At 36.4% G+C, this 20,344-nt stretch overlaps 1 protein-coding gene across 1 annotated transcript in view; it reads left to right on the plus strand.

Annotated features, from left to right (window-relative positions):
- Nucleotides 1-20,344, plus strand: part of LOC123308331 (FH1/FH2 domain-containing protein 3) — a 132,470-nt gene that overhangs the window by 1,133 nt on the left and 110,993 nt on the right. The window lies entirely within an intron of this gene.

Raw genomic sequence — 20,344 nt, forward strand, 5'->3', positions numbered from 1 at the left:
AGAAATGAGTTCTCATGCAGAACTGCAATCTATTAGTCACAGTATCACTTCATTATGTGGTAAACATGCATTCAATATAGTGGTCCAAAAACCATTATTACTTTTATTACGTTGTTGCAAATTAGTACGAAAAGTGAGAATTCTATGGAATCATGCCAAAAGATAACATGAAAGACTTTTTATTCTAAAGAAGAAAATATTTAACAATCCTAGCCTGACAATGAGGTTCCTTGTTAATAGCTTCAAGTTGTCTGTTCACATAGCCATACAATGCAAATATCCTCAATCACTGTGAATCAACAAGATGACAGGGGAATGAAGTTTTACCCAGTTTTACAGTTACGAAAGTAAATTGATTGCTTGGATGAAAACATTCAAACATTCCCTTCGTTTAGATTTTCATCTTCGAAATGGCATTTTTCAAAAAACTCAAATTTCAATATGGAATATCTCCCGTTATATTCCTCCGATCCATTTCAGACCTTCGGTTCTATAATCAGTGTCGCCAAGGCTCCCACCCTAGCACAAAAACTCCATTTCGAAAATCTCGATTTTTTGGTCAAAAATGAGCAAGGGGTTAGACCCCCTAAAATGACATATTTGCTCCTCTCTCTGAAAATCAGGGTGTCCTATTACTGTCCTAGTATATGGAGTGCATTGAAGTTGTATTGAAGATTGTGGAAAACCAAACGGTTGATGATTCAATAGAGAATTGCACTCTAGAGAGCTCTCCGAAGTCAACTCGAAAATGAAAACTGGAAAAAAAAATTCCCCTGAACAGTGCCAGTTCAAACTTCTTCAAGACCGAACGGTGGTGCCGCGATGAATGAAATTCTCAGGGCTAATACTAGAGGAGTTGCTCTTTCAGAATGTGTATCACATTCAGATCTACAATGATTTTTCTGGAAGATACCCGACTTGAAACTTGACCTTCGAAAAATTCCCAAAAAGTTGGGTTCAGTTAAAACTTCCTCAAGACCGAACGGTTGCGCCGAGATGGATGAAATACTCAGATTTATTACTAGAAGAGTTGCTCTTTTAGAGTACCTGTGTATCACGTTTGAGCTACTATGATATTTCTGCTAGATACCTGACTCGAAAGTTGAAAAATGGAAACATGTAAAATATGATTTTCTGGTAAACAGTGTCAGATATCCGAAAATTTGGTGAGCAAATATAGGTTTTCGAACACGCTTAATTTATTACGAGCAACTTTGAAACCCTATCTCTCTAAGTTTGGATTTTCATCACCGAAATGGTATTTTTCAAAAATTAGAAATTTCAATCTGCGATATCTGCTGTTATATTTATCTTATCAAATTGGGATTGCCGGTTATACAATCAGCGTTGCCTAGGCTTCCACCCTAGCACAAAAACTCGATTTCGAAATTCTCGATATTTTTGGTAAAAAATGAGCAGGCGTTAGACCCCCCTAAAATGATCCCTTTGCACCTCTGTCTGAAAAGCACTATTAGTGTCATAAGATTATAAAGGTGTAGTTTTGTAGATTCCACAAAACCAAACCCATGAGTAGTGTTTGTGTATATTAAAGTTCATGTGTATCTAAAATGAACAGCTGACCAATGATTCATTCATATTATTTCGAATGTTTTGAGATCCAAGGCAAACACATCTATCTTCGAAAATCTATCGGTTACGGCCGCATCTACCGCGGTTACCGGCTCAGCCGTTTGTTTGCCATTTTCGAGAGAGAGTGAGAGAGAGAAAAATAGACGCCATTAGCCGGTTTCCAGCTGACACTAGTAGACGGGTTTTCAGGTTCCGTAAGATCGAGCGTGACTTTGATTTTAATATTTCACTGTATTTTATGTCTCGACCAGAGACCGTTCTTTTCGATTATAAATAATGGGCATTTCTTCTGCAGAAGTGGAGACTTCTGAATGCAAATGAGATCGGGGTACTGTACGCTATGAGATGTTGGACTGTTTCGTGGAGATAATTCATGGGCTACCGCGATGTATGCTTCTTCGAACATGCAACCGAAGGCAGCTGAAATGAATTACACAAAATGTTTTTACTTTTACTTCAACAGAAGGAAGAACTGGTCCAATTATTTTGCTATTTCTTCATGGTAATGTTAGAGTGCTTTGTTTGAATTCTTCCACATTTTTGCTTTATATTTTGTAACTATTCATGAAGAGCTGATCTCTCTAAGGATTCATTCTTTTAGACTCTCTCCATTCATCACTTCATAAATCTTCAAAAAGACTCAAAAACAAAACTATCGGTGTGATCAAACTCATAATTTCTTAGGGCTTATTGCGACTTTGTGCCCTCCTGTGACTGAAGAGACCCAACCGTGACCTACAGATCCTTCCACACTCCGGGCATGGATAGTCACCAACCAGATCTGGCCACCGCTGTATTTTTCTCGAGTCTCCATTATAACTGTGGACCAAAGACCTCAACTGTGATCTGTCTAAAGCTAGTTGTTCCCAGTTATGTTTGGCATTAACTGATTTTAGGGATTGATGCAGTGTATCTTTGAACCGCTTATACTGGCCTCCTGGTTTCCGAGCTCCCTCTGTGAATTCGCCATACATAGCTATTTTATTTTGGGGAGTCTTGTGTCTTGCATCCTCAGAATGTGGCTGCTCCATCTGAGTCGGGCCCTCGTTACATGAGTCTCAATTGTTACACAACTCGCGCGCTGCAAGACTTCTGCATTTGAAACTTTGTGGAACCAAATGTTGTGCATTATTTGTATAAGATGACAATGTTGCGTTTGTTGGAGCTGTTTAATATGTCGCCTGTAGGGCGTCCAGCTTCCGCTTCCATAAAGAAGCGTTGGCAGGACCACTGCTTTTTATTCGATACTGAACCAGTAGCATCGAATTGTGTTGTTAAACTCTCATCCTGTTTATTTATTGAGCATTATGAGGAAAAGGGTTTGAAGGAGGAAATTCTTGCATTAAACTCGTTTGTTATTTTTCTGGTTCAATCTAACCGCAACACGTTTCTTCGTTCTCTCTTCGTTTGCCAGTTCTCACGTAATATTCCTCTTTAAGATCAATCAAAGTCACGCTGATTTGTTTCATGACATTGAATCACTACCGCTGACACCTAGATCACTTCGCTTTCTATGGCCGCTCGTAACAAACGCCGATAATGAACCTCCAAATGAACCAATTAGTACTTATACGCTGAATTCCGGTAGAAAACTGAATTACTTTCAGTTTCATACTGATTACTCGTTAAACGATAACGTACAGATAGAAACGTGCTTGCATCTGATGCAGAAGTCTCGGATTGCACTGAGATTGTGATCCTGCCTCACTCAGATCTTAATGCTTGGTGTACCAACCAGCATCAGTTTTTGGGCAATGAAGATTTGAATGCTGAGTTTTTGTACACACAAAAATTCATTATATAGTGTCCAACTTAGTTTCAAGAGATGAGTTCTTTGGCTTTTTGATATTTTTATGGTACGTCATGATAAAACTGGAAGACGTGGGTGATATCTTGTGTTCGAAAAAGATCCATCAAATAAATGAAAAACTATAATCCGAAATTCAATTCGTTCAATGAAATCGAGAACTAAAAATACAATTTCTATATGGTTTTTCAAGAGTCTGTATCTTTTAAACCGGGTCGATTCGTAATAAATGGTAAAGGGAAAAAAGTGTTTCTTTTGACCTCCAGGAGTCTACTGTTATAAGACAGTAAAAGACAGGGTGAGTTTTTGACTCGTACAAATATTTTAACAGTAGATTCTTGAGGTCAAAAGAAACACTTTCTTCCTAACATTCCAACAATAAGTTGGGTGTCAACATACGGTTAACCTGCATGAAATGGCAACAGTAAAAACGACTGCTGGATAAAGTAATATTCAGGGTAGCAAAGTATAAAAATTCGTGATTTCAGCCCTTGAATATGCCTCAATCTTCATATTTTTTATTCGGCCTTTGTTGTCATACAAAATGAATACAATTCCTTATCGCCAGGCAGCATTGTTCATCATAATAATCGAGGCCAAGAATCATATAACAGATTGCCCTATCGAAAACTGTTTGATGAGTGGAGATAACCATGACTTTAATGCCTTCTACTAATCAAGACCGCATCCTATCGTACCAGAATATTAACACATCGGTGAATCACCATGTAGGTATCCGTGGAAGGTGAACAAATAGATTTCATTGTTGGTTTCCCCAAAATACTCTGATAAGAGTTAATGAAATCGCTTTTAGAGAACGATTTGATGCATGGAATTAAAACCGACCAAATCGATCTGTCTTTTTTGTCGTTAAAATAAAACAGAGAACATTCAGGTGATATCGAATCCTATTGAATTCATACGCCTTGAAGGTGTATCAATTTGACGTTGTTCTTCCTTGAGAACCGTGTGGGTTTTATATTGGATATATGGTAATGGAGTTATTACAGTACCTACTGTCGGTCATAAAGTAACTGCACCAAATTAAGTTTCAGTTTTATTGTTTAATTCGAAAGTTATGACGAGCATTGGAAATGAGGAACATTAGAAATGGCGACTTGGCTCTTTTATGTGATTGCCATGAAAGTGGAGTATTCTCCATGTTCATTTCCCACTCGTACAGAATGTACAAAAATTTAAATTGATTTTCGAACTTACTTTGCACTCACATATAATAAAAGTACATAAGTATTGCTGTACATATGTACTCCAAAACGAATGGATGAGCCAGCTGTCTCACATGTAACATCTCTGCAATGTGACTGCAATTACACCGCTTATCTGACCCACCGCAGACATAACAACAGCTCGCCCATGCTTTGACAGGCATTTGGCGAAACATTCCAATTGCTAACCTTATTCACAGAATGCCGAATGAATGAGCTAGAGGATATTAAATCTCGATTTCAAAATTTAAGCCTGCAGACTCCACCATCAGTAGTTGGGGAGCCGATGATGTTAAATCAGGATTTACTCGAGCGTCGTGTAGACCTAGTGGATTCTGAAAATTAGGTTGTGAAAAAAAAAGGTTCTATGATGTATTTACTTTTAGTGGTGGGGAAAGCGTCTGCAGGTTCTCAAATATTCACCCTTTATATGCCAAAAGTGTCCCTAATAATAAATTCATGTTAATCTGACAGTTTTCGTGGTATGGTTGAAAAGAGTTGAAAATGGGAAAAAAATTTTCGAGCGAGTAACATTTTTAGAGGATATGTTAATTGGTCCCAATGGGAGCTAGGTACTCTTCAAGAGACTGACAATTCGGACGTGACGCAAGGTCACAGCCAGCGTTCCTTTGAAAATGCAGAAAAAAATGTTACTTGTACATACTCGAGCGTGTCAGATTTTCATACAGACGTGTTGACCCATTAATCTGACAATAATCAGGGGGGTTTTCTTAATCTGACAGTTTGAAGATGATAACAATAAGGCATTCAAAAAAAAATATTTCCCTTCCTGTACCTCTAATCGTTTCTGTATTCATTATGAAAGTTGTAGATAATAAAATTGTATACAGCTTTCGTCTGAAGCAATTTTTCATACTCTCAACCGTTTTCGAGCTAGAGGTTGATAAGGGCGAGGAGCTTAGTCACACATGCGAAAGGCCAAGGTCAACCCAGCCTAATGTACATTCATCGCCATATATCTCAGAAACGTTCAAACGTAGAGGAAATTGCTTCGAATAAAATTTGTAGAAAATGTTATGCTCTACAATTTTTATAATGGATGCAAAAACAATTTGAAGGCCGGGAGAGGAGATAATTCAAAAAAACTGATTTTTGTGACCTTTATGTTAAATTGTTATTGTTTCGGCTTGATATATATATATATTCTTTTGAATGTCAGCAATACATTTTTAGTTATCAAACAATTTAGCATATGTATGAGTTTTAGCAAAGGTTAGTGTAACGGGGTACCATATAATTTAGAGTATGATACAAGAGCTTAGGGAAAAACCTCAGTAAAAAAACCCTGTCTCCCCGTGAGGAGTGTAGTGATGACAAATTTGTTTACAGAATAAGCTTTAAATACTGAAGGGCTTCCTTTCCATTGATATAAAAAATTTCTTCATCCTCTTTCCATTTCGAAATAATATCTGAAACAAAGAAACAGAGCAGAAAACGAGAAAAAAAAAGAATAATAAATCCTTCATCCAAACTTATTTCAAGACTTCATGATGACTGAAGAAAAAAATAAATAATCATAGGTAAATAACTTGTTTTTCAATTGCATTGGGAGGAATATCATCTCTGCGTCAAACATTTTCTGCTGATCTTGGTGGAGGAACACCCTCGTCGTTAGAAATGCCTTCAGTACTCAAATTAATAATAGCCAAATCTTGCTTTTGACTGGGAGGGCCTTTCGACCAGGTCCAGTCTTCCAAGTGATGATTCTTCTTTTCTTCAGTTGTTCGAGGAACGCTACAGGACCCTTATATTGGGGAATCATCTCCCATAGATGAAAGTGTCAGATTATATTTTTTCCGTTATTCTTGAATCAATAGCTTCAAATTAAAAAAAAGCCACCGCCCTCGAGAATGTACATGTGACTTTTTTTTGGAAGTTTGCCGCCCTCCCACATATTTTCGTCAGATTAAGAAAATATATATTTTCAACATATTATCAACCACATATGTATATCCTTAAACTGACACGCACGAGTATGTACAATGATCGTTTTTGGGCTCCCCAACTACAGAAGAATCTTCATTCTTCAGCAGTATTGCTTATTATTTCACATTTCAATAGAGAATGTTTAACCATCAATAATAAAGATAATATCACCCAAATCTCTTCGCAAGTACGTTTCTACTGTCTTGAAACGTCTCGGTCAAAACCGCTGCGTCTCAAATTACCCCTACCGTCTTTTGAAAGATTGAGAACGATTAATTATAAAATAAACCCATATATAAATTCAACGCCGTTTTCAAAATAACGAACCAAAATTACCACGACATAAATCACAGTTTCGCTTTCGCCTCCAATTCAATCTGTCTTTGTGCTCACTATATGACTGTTATTTGTACATTCCTCCGATGGAGGAAGGAAAAACTTTACGGCACCGTATTCAACGTGTTCGACTTCGGGGTGGATGATTTACAATTCGTAAACGTAATCTGCCCACATGGCAATATAAATTCTGATTTATCGCTGTCGTCTGTTTGGTGAAATGCCCGCTATATTTTAATAATACGGTTCTTTGGACTGCGCAATTTACTGTTCCGGATATCGTTTTTTTTTTATTCTGGGACTGAGGATTTCGATTCGAAGAGGGCCATGAATGTCAAGGCCGGCCCCTAACATTAAAATGAAGTAGCGAGTAATTGTGAACGAAGTAACCACTATACTAAGTGACATAAATACATTGAAAATCGCTTTGGGGACTTCAAGTCTGAGAAATCTATAAGAGGTATCTGAATCTATCAAGAATATGTTTCAGTTCCTTTAAAAGCTACAATCTACAAAGAAAATGAGTAGTACACAAAAGTAAATCCATAACCCCCTTCGCAGTTTCGAAAAAGGAATAAACTACACGATTCCTTATACACCGTGTTTTATTAACCTTGACAATCCCAGTTCAGCGAACCTTTTTTGTGTACAAAACGGATAAAACCGTGATTTTAACGTTAAAATAGCGGTCTACTCGTCGTAGTGTTACTCGCAATCGATCAAATTATACTGGATGATTCTCCCGATTTTCCAGTGTGAGTAACCTCGCCTAACCTTCCCAGATTTCCGTGAGAACTTCCTACAATCTCACACGTTAAACAATCTTATCGTTGCTCAAACAGCGCGAATTCAACTCCGTTCCAAATTTCGCGATATAGGTACTCATACCCGCCGACTGGTAAAGTGCACAACCGCCGAGCATCCTCTTCTCTAATTGCCATCAGGATATTCTTTTGTTGGCCGCTAAAGAGAGCTACGTGAATTATCGTCGGCCTGACTGGATTCCGAAAAGAACGAGAACTCGACAAACGAGTAACGAAACGCTTCGGCGATTGTTCGACCACGAAAAAATTCGGGAAATGACGCCGAGCTTTATTCATTAAGATCCGTAATTTTGTTCGGTCTGAACTGGCGTAGTTGGGAGTTCTCCGAAACGATATAAGCTGGTATATGAGTATTGTTTCAGTCTATTCCATGTTGCAAAGGATAATCGTGAAGAGTTATATGTAATAAGTTGAGATTTCAATCTGTCATACGGAAAGAAAATCTTTTTCGGCGTATCCTAGGGATAGTCTTTGACTCGTACAAATCTTTCAACATTGGATTCTTGAGGTCAAAAGAAACACTTTTTTCCTTTATCAATTTTTCCGAATCGGCGCGGTTTAAAAGATACAGGCTGTTGAAAAATCATAAAAAAATGTTATTATGATTTCTATCTCACAAACGGTTTTATGGAATGAACTGAATTTCGGAATATAGTTTTTCATCTATTTGATGAATCTTTTTCGAACACAAGATATCACCCACGTCTTCCAGTTTTCTCATTATGATCATTACGTACCATAAAAACACCAAAAACTCAAAGAACCAAACTCTTGAAACTAAGTGGGGCGCTATGTAATGAATCTTTGTATGTTTTGTGAAATAAAAGTATTCTTCATATTTTCTCGTATAATGCCCCGTTTTCGAGTAATTCGATCTTCAAAAATAAAAATATCTGTTCAATTTGAAAAATTTGCTACCTTGGCTGAACACAACTCTTTTTCAAAGATCCACAGATGTGTAGTATCACAGATTAAGCTATAGTTATTCTATGGGTGGCACAGCTCATTACGAAAACTTAAAAAGGGTCTATCTTTTTATCAGGGCTGAATCGAAAAAAAGTGTTTCTTTTGACGTAAAGAATCTACTCTTAATATATTTGTACAAGTCAAAGATTCACCTTGTATTTAAGAAGAAGCAACAGAGAATCATTGAATGGACGTATACAGAGTGTTCCAAATCTGAGGTACAAACGAAAAGAGGAAATTCCAAGAAAAAAAAGTCCCATAAACAAGTGACCGCAAACGATTAGTTTTCTAGATACAGGGTGTTTAAGGAAATTGACGAATTTTTTCGAAAACTTTTCGATGAGAAAGAAAGAATTTCCTCACCCAGAAAAAACGAGTTAGTGAATTGTGCACAGCCACTAACTAACACATGAGTTTCAGTTGATTAGAAGACCATTCAAAAACCCATTTTTAGCTAACATGACCTCCACAACTTCGCCATCTACTCGCAGAGCCAGTTGGAAAACATCTTAACCCATTCACTTCAACGGTTCTATGTATATAGCATTGAATTTCGATTTATGTAGTTATTCGCTTAGAACAATGGCCTGAACCAGTGGCCATTATTCGGTTTAATACACACAAACATCGAGTGGGTGTATAAGATTTCAATGCTCAATGTCATTCACTATGCGAACAGTAGTTGATCAGCTGTTAATATTGGTCGTCGTTCAACCGTTTTAGTGTAAGTAAAATGTGAACTAGTCACTAGTCAGTGGCTACTATAATTATTGACTTAACTTGGAAATTTATACCGATCCTACCCCAGATCTCAGGTAGGAGACTTGAACCACCTCAAATATTTCAATTCAAATTTCGCGCTACCGGTATCGTAAATAGCTTGCGACATACTCGTAACAAGTCACAACTAGTGGCGACTCCATTTTGGCCGCCATCAGAACAGTTCGGAAGTGAGAGGGTTGAACGTCTTTTCATTGTTAGGAATTAAGAAATTGTATGAATTTTGTTTGTTACACTATCTGAAAAGTTTAATAGGTGCGTGGTGTTATTTAGTTTTATTCATTTCATTTATTGATATTGTTCTACAAACATAAGGGAGTGCGGGAGACTTGACCCATGCTATGGTCAGAAGACATAATCAGTGTTCCAAGTTTTCCACACTGAGCTGAGATAATAGCTTGTTTCAAAAAAAAGAAATCGAATAACAGAAATGAATATAAAAAATATACAAAAGTTTAAAAAAGTAAAAAACATCTCCGCAATAAGGGAGAGTGACTCTGAAATAGAAAATATGTATTTTATACGCTGATACCCTCTGATGATGAAAACCTTGACATGGAAAATCGTGGTCATTGGAAATTGTTTTCTTTCAATTTTTTTCCCGATGAACAAACTCATGGTCAAGTCTCTCTCGCCCCCAGTTCAACTCTCCCATGAGTTAGAGAGACATGAGCCAATTTTCGATTCCTAAATAAAGAATTGCAATACTCAAAATGTTAATGTCACCATCACTCTACTATTATCCATCGTTACCTATTTGGGCATGATATCTTCACACAAAAATGAGTGGCTACCATTTACAGATACAACTTAAGTGGCTTCAGAGTGAACAGGGGTTTAACTCTCTCAGACTCCCCATATTCTGAAAACTAGACTCGTCTGCAGCTGTAAGAAATAATTTGAATAATTCGTGATGGTACAGTGGAACTAGTCACTTTCAAGGCTCTTACAACAGATTCGTTGACTGGAATAAATACTCTCATTTCAAATATACCTATAATTAAAATGATGAAATAGTACCTATATTATTCAACGAGTCTTTGTGATGATAGTGACGTTAGTACCGAAAGAAATCTTTGTGAATAACCCCACTACAACTACTACAATCATTGTGACATTATGACAGCGAAATGGCTAGCAATTTTGTGCTCTACTCGTAACATCCTTTATACGAGGTGTAAATGTAAATGTTGTCAAGAAATAATATATACTCCATTCACTTTTATTTTAGCACTCGGTTGGCCATGGAAATTTGACACATTTCACTCTGTATAGTACGAAAATGTGGGGTTATGACGCTTGTCAAAACCTTTTTGGGTTTTAAGTCAACGCTATGTTGCCCATAAAAGTTGGTGTTATTACGTATTTTATCACAATGTCGAATCTCTTCGGAAAATACGTGACGAACATAATTGAAGTTTATATAAACTGATTGAAGGCATACCAAATCCAGTTATTTGCATGGAAAATACAAGAGATCAGTATAATATCATAATATGGATACTAGCATGAGGTGAGTTAATGTTCGTTATCTTCTTTGGCTAAAGTTTGAATACGTTACATCAGTTGTAGATTTCAAAAATATTAACACGAAGATGAAATGCATATGATGCAGTGGTTGGGAATGGGTATCTCCCGAAGGAATTAACAGATAATTACAACTATTACAAGAATGTTAAATCCTCCAACAAAAATCATCTTGCATCAACATAAGTAAAAGGAATTGAAGGAAGTTTCAAGTCAAGATGAACTTCACCTTTGAACAAAAGTTTCACATGAATAAACAATTAACAGGACAACTGGCTCGTATTTGTGGCTGTTCATCTTAATACATTGATATAATGATAATAATTAGGTGTTTCTTGGTACCTTAAGACATTTACAATTTATAAGACGAGTAAATGAAAAATAGAAAAATCAATTTTCGGGAACTTATTCTACGATGACATTTATCGAAAATCCTGTAGTGAACCTTTCGCCTTAATTCACTCAAATATAAAATTCTCAAATGCCACCACTTTTTTGGGTCTTCCAATGGAAGGAAATTCTTTGTCATCCTCTTCATTCACAATCTTTCTGATTGTGGAAATATTCAGCTGAAATATAAGTCGTTCAGATTCAGATAAAACATTATATAAATTCTCTTACATTGAATATGTTCGCTACCGTCTGACGTATTGTAGATTTTAGAATATCAGGGTATAACTATTTGAATGAGCGGACCTGAATTTTAAATAGCACTTCCTGAAACCCTGTCTCTTTTTTCAATCACTTTCGGCATTTTCGTAATAAAAATTGATATTAGTTGTGGCAACGGCGTTATGACATTAACGACATTTCATGTTCTGTTACTCCGTTCTAGTTACAAAAACTTGAGAAAATTATTTCATGGCCAACCGGCTGCTAAAATAAATGTGAATGAAGAATGAAGTATAGGTAAATTTCAATTTTTTTTCCGTATCCCTTGCTTGTGTGACAAAGTAAGACAACATATGTCTAAGAAATCCAAAAACAGTCTTCGGAACATATCTCTCAGTCTGTTCTCTGGTCTGCAGGAACCGCCATCGGCGTGGGTGAACTGTTCGTGGGTCAATCTTCATGTCACGGACGAAATCATAAATTCGTACGGACCGTGGCAGAGAGAAAATATCGGAGATTCGAAAACAGCGACATCAGTACAGTCGGGAGTCCACTAAATCTCGAAAATTTACATTTTCGGGAGAAAGTCGCTTGCTCGTTTTGACATTTACGAGAGATGGTGTCAGATCTGCCCGCTGTATCGCGGACGGATCTCATGTACAGGTTGTTTCATTCGGAAATGGATTGATATTCGAACCTTTTCTTTTTATAACATTATCACACCTAAAATTAAGCTTTTGGATGAAGAGTTATTTACTCTGTGACTGAATTTTAGGAATCACACACAGGAAATTTAGTTTGTTGCATGCTAGATGAATATCGTGAATTCTTCCCAGTGCCTGCTAAGATCCGTCAATTTCAGTTACCTGCCTCTTTTATGGAGGATGAGAATTTTGTATCTACTTTTGGCTGGTGGTTTTTATGGTTTGAGAAGTGGGGTATTACATAGGGTCGTCTGTTTATTTAGCAGTTTTAGTGCCGGGTTATTACTGCTTTTAAAAGTTTCCATTGATTCCCAGATGTTCAGCTCTTTGCCACTCAGTTCCAAGTAGTGAATTTCATATGATTATCGAATCCTGAGAAAATACGGTTTGTTTCGAGGAATTGTTTGTCAGCTATCCCAAAAACGAAGCGAGATACGAAAAATACTGAGGAGACAATGATTTGTCCTGATGTCAATTGGGTTTCATTGAGGTGCGCCACTAGGATGAATAATTTAATTCGTAAAGTATTGAAAGAAGTCCCTTATTACCCCAAATGAGCATGTCAAGTTCAATCCAAAGCAGCCGAAGTATTTATAATACTTCTTTATTAAAATCTATTTTTTTTTCTGAAATATCGACAACATATATCTCGAAAACGAAGAAAGTTATGACACAAGTTCATGAGAATAAAAAAATCTTTGTTTTTCCTGATCAACAGATCCTGAACATTTGACGGTTCAAGCCTGGGTTATCCTGTACACAAGGTCCTGCATAAAAAGTGTAGCACGTTTCTACACTCGATTTCAGTATTCATTTGCTGATTGAATTTAAATCAGTGTAGAGGAGTTGTAGTTTATCTACATCTCCTTTTGACTATGTGTAGATAAACTACACTTCCTCTACACTGGTGTAAATCATATCGAGTGTAGAAAAGTGCTACTACTACATTCAAATTTATAAACTTCTTTATTACCTTTCAGTTGATTGTTTTAATCTTTTGCATCAGGAAAATTCCTGAAATATTGTATGATGTGAAGACTATCCTTTTATTCGTTTTTGAAATTAATTGGGGTATCTTCTATGAAATTGATCCAAAAGTAATTGGACACCTACAAATATTTTTACAGTAGATTCTTTAGATTCTTGTAGTCAAAAGAAACACTTTCTTTTTCGCCTTACCATTTTTTTCGATTCGGCCCTGATAAAGAGATACGTATAGCCATTTTAAGTTATCATAATGAGCTGTACCACCCTTGGAAAAACCAAATTAACTTCAGAATACCTAACTAATTCTGTGACACTACACATCTGTGGATCTTTTAGAGTTTTATTCAGCCAAAGTACCCAATTTTTCAAATTTCACAGATACTTTTTAATTTTTGAACATCAAATTAATCAAAAACGGCGCATTATATGAGAAAATATCAGGAATACTTTTATTTTACAAAACGTTCAAATATTCATTGAATATCGTCCAACTTAGTTCAACCAAGTGTTGGGTTCTTTGAATTTTTGGTATTTTTATGGTACGTAATAGTCATAATGAGAAAACTGAAAGACGTGGATGATATCTTGTGTTCGAAAAAGATTCATGAAATAAATGAAAAACTATATTCCGAAATTCATTTCATTCGATGAAACCGTTTGTGAGATAGAACTTTTTTCATTATTTTTCAACAGCCTGTATCTTTTAAACCGAATAGATTCGGAAAAAATGGTAAGGAAAAAAAATGTCTCTTTTGACTTCAAGAATCTACTGTTAAAATATTTGTACGAGTCAAAGACTCACGTCCGTTTTTTTGTTCTAATATTTTCGTGTATTAAATTAAATATTCGACGCCTTGTTTCTCATTATAATGAATATCCATTACGAATTCTTCGGTGCTGGGAATAAAAGTGAAACTGGAATTCCTGACTGAGAAATATATCAAGCGACCAGCACATAAGACAGGTATCATTCCATCCATACTTTTTCCTTGTACAGTGTCTTACACTGAATGAATTCTCGCGGAATACAGAACTAGATAACAGGCCATTAATAATTTATGTATTCCATCGAATGCAAACTCAACGATACGAGCAAATTACCCATTCCGTATAGCCTGGCCTTTCGATTTTTTTCTTCACGGTCTACGGAGTGGCCAATTTTGCTGGCGCTTATCGCATTCTAGTATTTGAATAATTCGAAGGACGGTCTTGTCCTTTTATCTTCTTTTTGTTTCATATTTGTTCGATGTTGCTTACGGAATGACCAAGAAGTACCCAGCTTCTCAAATTTTACAGACACTTATATTAATATTTGAACATCAAATTACTCGAAAACGGCGCATTATACAAGAAATTATGAAGAATATTTTTATTTTACGAATCGTTTAAATATTCATTAGATAGCGTCCAACTTAGTTTGAAGAGTTGGGTTATTTGAATTTTTGATATTTTTATGGTACGTAATGGTCATAATGAGAAAAAACTGGAAGCCCTGGGTGATATCCTATGTTCGAAAAAGATTCATCAAATAAATGAAGAAGTATATTCCGAAATTCATTTCATTCGATAAAACCGTTTTTGAGAACTGAAAATACAATTTTTTATGGTTTCTCAACAGCCTGTATCTTTTAAACCGAGTCGATTCGGAAAAAATGGTGGAAGAAAAAAGTGTTCCTTTTGACCTCAAGAATGTACTGTTGAAATATTTGTACGAGTCAAAGACTCATCCTGTATATATTTTGAGAGGCTGGGAGACATAGAGGAATAGGTTTATGTCTTCCAGGTTTAGATGAGCCATGTTTCAGCGATCCTTCACGTTTTGTTCTGTCAATGTATTCAATAGCGTTAGAATAGTTAAGATTATATTTCTGATGAATATTTTTTTATTTCTCTACGATTCTTCGTTTTTGAGTTATCAGCAAAAACTGAGATTTTGACGATTTCGAAAAGTTCTCATAACTTTTTGTTTTCGAAGTTACAGATCTGAAAGCAATACATTTTTGGATATCAAACAATATAGCATATGTAGGAGTTTTAGCAGAGGTTAGTGTAACGCGGTAACATACAATTTGGAGTATGATACAAGAGCTTAGGGAAAAACCTCAGTAAAAAAACCCTGTCTCCCCGTGAGTAGTGTAGTGATGACAAATTTGTTTACAGAATAAGCTTTTAATACTGAAGGGCTTCTTTTCCATTGATATAAAAATTTCTTTATCCTCTTTCCATTTCGAAATAATATCTGAAACAAAGAAACAGAGCAGAACACGAGGAAAAAAGTGAATAATAAAGCTTTCATCAAAACTTATACGAAGACTTAATGATGAATGGAGAAAAAAATAAATAATTATAGGTACACAACTTGTCCTTCAATTGCACTGGGAGGAATATCATCTCCGCATCAAAAACCTTCTGCTGATCTTGGTGGAGGATCACCCTCGTCGTTAGAAATGCCTTCAGTAGTAAATCAATAATAGCCAAATCTTGCTTTTCACTGGGAGGGTCTTTCGACCAGGTCCAGTCTTTCAAGTGATGATTCTTATGTTCTTCAGTTGTTCGAGGGACGCTACAGAACCCTTATGTTGGGGAATCATCTCCCATAGATATACCAGTGGTTATTCAGTAGAAAATTGAAAAAACGAGAAAGAAATTCAAAAAACTTTATGGAATACACTGACGAGCTAAAATATTTTTTCAATAGGCGAACTTTCGTTTTTTAATTGCAAATTTTTATTGAATTTGTTATTTCTGAATTGAAAACAGCTTTTGTCAGTAAATTCTACGTATTAAAGTGCCTAAGAAGGTTCAAAATTCAGATCTGTAACTTCAAAGACAAAAAAGTTATGAGAACTTTTCGAAATCGTCAAAATATCAATTTTTGCTAATAACTCGAACACCAAGGATGGTAGGAGGCTACGGTTTTTACTATTCTGTTTCCCTGAAAAAAGCTCAGAAACGTGCCATCGGTTTTGCTCTAGCTCTTCTAGTTTCCGAGATATTCCCTCACTGGACATCGAATTTTGGATTTGGGACACCCTGTAGAGTTCGAATTCGAGCCGAGATCAACATTGAACCTAGTGCAACTTGTCGAAAGTTGACTGAATTGTCAAAGTTGATCTGGGTTCGAACTTAAGCTGTACAACTTTGCCTCAGACTCTCCCAAATTTTCCGCTTCATTCTCTAGTCTCGTCTCTGCCATAAAACATCCAGATTATGCGTGCCTCCTGCTCGTGTCTATCGTTGCTTTGCATCAATTTCGTCGCATTGTCCGTAAATAACATTTCATGGACCCTTAGATCAGTGAATTGCGGAGAAGATGACTGAAAGGTATTCACTTGACGAAATCTTACGATCATTGTGTGGGGTCCAGAGGACACACGCTAGGCGGCCTCTTAATTGGCCCGTTAACCAGTAAAATGTGTGATAGACGTTGTATCACACTTTAGTGAATTGTGTGGTCTTCGCGAGAGGAGAGAAAGGATGACATGGAACGACATGCAGGTTTCGCTGTGTGTATACCAGAAGTGGCGTTGAAAAATATACGACCAGACGAATCGACGTCATGTCGAATCTTTTTTGATTGCCGTTAAAAGATAATTAAAGAGCTCATCAGCTCACCTTGAAACATGAATGAGGTCATTAGGTATAACATTTTGGATCATTCTTTCAAGAGGACCATATTTTTAACGAGTACTGAGAAACACTATCTATACATGTCTCGCTATTATAATAATCAATCGAAAAGCACTGAAACTTCCATACGTTGTGACAGTGAAATGCTTTGTAGTGAGAATTGTGTAGTATAGTCTTTCCAATTGTAGAAAAAAATATATTTGCTGAAGTAGTTATTTCATTAGACTTTGATCCTGTCCCGCCGGGATCTCCTCGTCACTTGTCACCTGTCAAAAATGACAGAATTTCATTTTTGAGATCTTATATCACATTCTATGGTCCAGCTATCCAGCAATCTCGTGGGCCTTGCCGACGGCCGGTCTCCCACGCCACAGACTTTTTTCTTCTTCGCCTCATGGCCATTACCTTCGTTTGCAGCGTTCGCAGTTGCGACAGGCCGCTGCCTCATTACAATCGGGCTATTAGCGCGTTTTTAAATTCGCCCAACTATGTATAATAACAATAATGGAAGATACCGATCGATTAACGAAAAGAACCGCGCTGCGTTCGGCATGATCTAGACGCCCGAGGGACGCGAAACCAATAACCCTAATCTATGGTTCATAATTCGGATTCAAGGTTAGGTGCGCAGTCGATGAGCGGAGTTTGGTCTCTCGACCGGTACATACGGGCGACAACGTTGTTTATAAAGATGTCGATTGTTATTATTGTTCATTGTCCCGTCGCAGATGGAAGATGCGATAAGCGCAATAAATCGTTGAGGAGTTACAATCGTCGGTTTTCTTACATAAAGAAAAATCGTGTTGATCGTGAGAAAAATGAGGCGAATGGTCCATCCATGTTTGCGTTGATAGATTTCGATGAGAAAGGAGAATGCCAGCATTAGAATACTGTTCGTACGATTGGGGGGCTGCACTGTTTGCAGCACCAACTTCGCTCTGATAAGGCCATAGAGGGGTATTCGTATGATAGGAAGGGATGTGTAAACTATACATCGATGTTTGCAAATCATCGATGGTTCTTTCAATACATATATTCATTTCAGAGTACATTTTCCGAAGAAACTGGAAACAAACCTTGTTACAAGAATTGACTCCAAATGTATTTGTCCGTTATTAGAAACAGAATCTTCTTGATCAGTTGAAAATCTGAACTTGACACTTTTTGCTCTTTTCATGTAACAAAAGTGTTCTCCTTTATGTATGTGATCATGAAGATCAAGCCATCATTTTTTAATGTACCTACTTACTTCATTCAATGAAAAATTCTAGACATGTATTATCTACTTGTTGAATTCAGTGATTTCTTGGGAATTTCATCAATTTCTTGGTTATTATGATTTATGAATGGAGCTGATGACCCTCACTATACAGGGTGTATTTGAAGGTGAGGCTTTTTTTCAACAGCAGGTAAAACTGGTCAAAATGAAGCGTTTCACCAAAAATCACCTATACAAAACTTTCAAAATGACAAAGTTGGAAATGATTACTGAAATAGATCCTTATACGACCCTAGACTGTTTGTTAGCTGAATTATCGCAAAGCAGTGGGAAAAACTTATCTCCTGATTCGACCATGTGGTTTCGTTTAGGATATTGGTTCGTTCGATATTTACGTGGTAATGAAAATGGAAACTTAGGATTGCCGAATTGTTCTCGTTATTTTTTAGTAACTTACACGATTTTATGAGATGGCTCAGGTCGATACCAACTGACAAAAGAGACTTAGGACACAAGTGCAAAAAATAGAATAATACTTCAAAATCTCACCAATAAAATTCGTCTAAATTATTCACGAATTTTTTCACAATGGGCATCACAATCTTCTTGTTCGAACATTCCAACAATCGTCGTAAAAATGGGATGAAATGTGGAAACATCATAGCACTTTTCCAACATAATTAACATAAGCACTTTCAAGAAACTGCCTCGATTCTATACATTTTTTTTCACCTTAAATTGCACGATACAACAATTATGATTCTCCCAGAGGTGACCTGATGCATCTAATCCGATGAACTCAGTACTGAACCATTCATTATCCAGCCATCTTGGATATTTTATATAGATAATTTTTGATTGAACCACTTATTTCGATGAGTTTTACCTTCTGTCAAAAAAAGCCTCACCTTTGAAAACACCCTGTATACTGATGCTTTAAAATATAATTTATGTTGTTTTATCGCATATAAATTGGAAACTGTACAGAAAGCACACTGGTAATTTGTACATTAAGAAAAAAAATAGCATACTCAAATCTTTAAAATTCATATATTTCATGAAACACAGATATTTTTTTTCAGTGAATGTCAATTTCACTTGAAAGAAAAAGTTTTCATCAATTAAACCTTCTATTGAGTACTGTACTGCTATCCTAATTCTATAATATACATATTTCCTATACCGACTTTGCCAGACTATTAATTCATTTTATTTGGAGAAATCTGTTCGAAAATGCTTGGGAAACATCTAAACTAACCTTTTATTGGGAGAATTCAACGCTGGGTCAAGACAGTACCCATCTTTCGAGAATTCTCAATAGTGGAGTAGGCAAACTTGCTCCGTAAAGTTTGACATGTTTTTCCTCAAATCATCACATGTATTTCACATGATTTACATAGAAATCCAAGAGGGACATCCAATTTGTCCAATCATTATGCGAAAATTCAGCGAGGTGTGCAATAAAATCGACCAGCGTTCATGAATTATCGTTCATCCTGATAGAAAAGAATCGGATTTGAATGCGTAATGATCCAAAACGCCCGAATCAATTCATTCGGAGTCATAAAATTCAAATGAGGATGGTAATTCTGTGCTATCGCAGCTGCCAAAACTATCGTGTTTTATGGCTTCCTCTATGTAGAATTTTCGTGAATGGGAGATGAAATCCGATGCGAATAATGGTATTCATCCGGTACTAATCGAGTGAAAATGAGAAATTTGTTTAGAGAATTGGTGAGATATGTTATATCGATATGAATAATATGGTCAATATTGTCACTGAGCGATTGAAAGCGAACACAGGTGAAAACTTATGATCCATCTGAAATTTCACTCCTTAAGTTTTGAGCAACGCACGAATGGTTCAAAATACACTGCGCAAAAAAATTAACGCACATTATGGAAATCCCAAATGTATTCTACAACTGAAGGTGTTCTCAATGATGATTATTCTTATCGGAATTATGCATGCATATGTTATCCACTTTCAACGGTTTTCATTAATACAGATGTTTTTTCCCAGCAGGAATAAAAAAAGATGATATTATCAGATTTTGAATGTATTGGCTGCATTCTAAAATCAGTTGTTCTCGATCAATTCTAGTGATCAATAGTTTTTCTCTCGTTTGATTTTCTACACTCGATCGCTATGCAACGCGAAACACGCAATTTGACCCAAGAGGAATGTG

Source organism: Coccinella septempunctata, chromosome 1, assembly GCF_907165205.1.
Source record: "Coccinella septempunctata chromosome 1, icCocSept1.1, whole genome shotgun sequence".
Classification (NCBI taxonomy): Eukaryota; Metazoa; Arthropoda; class Insecta; order Coleoptera; family Coccinellidae; genus Coccinella; species Coccinella septempunctata.